Source organism: Marmota marmota, unplaced genomic scaffold (genome assembly GCF_001458135.2).
Source record: "Marmota marmota marmota unplaced genomic scaffold, marMar, whole genome shotgun sequence".
NCBI classification, from domain to species: Eukaryota; Metazoa; Chordata; class Mammalia; order Rodentia; family Sciuridae; genus Marmota; species Marmota marmota.
The window spans coordinates 41,323,582-41,325,885 of NW_025999842.1; positions in this window are offsets into that span (position 1 = coordinate 41,323,582).

The window sequence follows — 2,304 nt, forward strand, 5'->3', positions numbered from 1 at the left end:
TATATATATATATAGATATATCTCAAGGGAAAAGTCAGAGTTAGAAATATTTTATTTTATCTTTGTTCTCATGAGGTAGGAAAAGGCTGAAAACTAATGAGACTAGTGATAAAGAACACTGACTGCACACGGTCATATATTATTTGAACAACATTATGCTAAGTATTATACATCTCTCATCTATTTAATTCTCACAACAGCACCATGTTATACCTGGAGAAACTGATGTTTGAATACAGCAATAATACGCCCAAAGGCACAGAGATACTAAGAGGTAGACTAGACCCACAATTCATGCTTGTCTGACTTCAAGTCTCATGCTCACTGGGCTAACCTCAACCTCAGGAGACATGCTGAATATCCAGTCTCTTAGGGCAAGAGCCTGAACTTCATTTGTTACCTTAATTAGCTGTGTGACTTGCCCTAAAGTATCAACAGGAAAAAACCCTGGAATTCAAGGTACCTGAATGCCTGACTTGAAAGTCATAATGATGTAGGACAGAAAAACATGGACATCCAAGGGTTTTTAGGAAGAAGGTTTATTGAATTCCAGGGTTCAGAGGGGCTATTGCCCAAATCATTTTCCGGACCAAGAGTCTAAACATTCTTTGAACTTTGTATCTGGGGGTGGAGGTGCTTGGAGGTTTACATTTTTGCAGGAGTCTAAATAAAAGTAATGTTTTTCTTTGAGTTCTCAGAAAGTGCTTTTTGTTTCATTTTTTAAAGAATAATCAGAGGTTTTAAACGCTTTACCACAAAAGCAGGAGTAACATCAGCAAGTCGTCGTTAAACTTAGATTTTGCAAGACAGGGCAAGAGAAAACAGGAAGTTCTAACCACACTGAGCTCTTTCGCAGAAATCTTTGCTGATGTTTCTGTTAACAAGAACAATTATGGTGAGTTTCTTCTGGGTTGGGGGTACTTCAATAAGAAATAGTAATTTGTAATTTAAAAGTCCAGTTTGGAGAAAGAAAGGCTGTTCAAATAATTAGGATGGGTGTGGACAAAGAACTTCTAACTTCATGTCCAGAGTTTTTATCATATTACCTCAGAAGGTTGGTCATAAATAGCAGTGTGTTCAAAGCAAACCTAATTTATGCCTGCTTCCCCATGATAATTACTAATAATGCTCTCCTTTAATTCTCAAAAGTATCCCAGTTTTGATAAAATATATGGTCACTCAAATGTAGTACAATTTTGCCCACAAATTCCACACTCTTCCTCTTTTACAGAGGAGAGACCAAGGTCACTGAGGTGGCAGATTACCTCCTCCCCAGGGCCTCTGATACTCATTCTCCATTTCCACCTGTTAAGGTCTAACCCATGATCCAGGGTTCAGTTTTGAGTTCTATCATGCATTTATTCATTGTTTTCCCATATTCATATATTCATGCCATACATTTTTTTCTGTTCAAGTGTAAAATAATTTTCTTGCTTATTTAAATGTAAGCCTTATTTATCTTGGAATTTCTTGGTATTATCATCTTAGATGCCTAGTAAATATATGTTGAATCAATGTTGACAAAACTGAAATATAAGGTAGGGGTAATGGGAGACATATTTGGTATTTATTGTCTTTTAAAGAACTTAGGTTGGGTTGTAATTAAGATCTCCTACTTGTTTATGTCTTCCATAGCACAATGAGCACATCTATGCATATGAAAAAAAGATAATTTTTTATAATAATCTCATGGTGCACACAACTGGCATCATGTTAAATTGGTGAAGGACTATGGAAACATTCTGGCCCAAATTCCAGAAACAAAATTATAATTTTAAAACATAATTACATTTAAAAAATATAATCTATTAGACATAGGGTCTCTGGTTGTATTTCTAAGTCCTTGATTCATTTTGAGTTGAGTTTTATGCATAGTGAGAGATAGGGGTTTAATTTCATTTTGTTGCATATGGATTTCCAGTTTTCCCAGCACCATTTGTTGAAGAGGCTATCTTTTCTCCAATGCATGTTCTTGGCACCTTTGTCTAATATAAGATAATTGTAGTTTTGTGGGTTAGTCTCTGTGTCCTCCATTCTTTACCATTGGTCTATCAGTCTGTTTTAGTGCCAATACAATGCTGTTTCTGTTACTATTGCTCCGTAATATAGTTTAAGGTCTGGTATAGTGATGCCACCTGCTTCATTCTCCCTGAATAGGATTGCTTTATCTATTCTGGGTCTCTTATTTTTCCAGATGAATTTCATGATTACTTTTTTGCATTTCTATGAAGAATGTCATTGGAATTTTGATCGGAATTGCATTAAATATATATAATGCTTTTGGAAGTATGGTCATTTTGATAA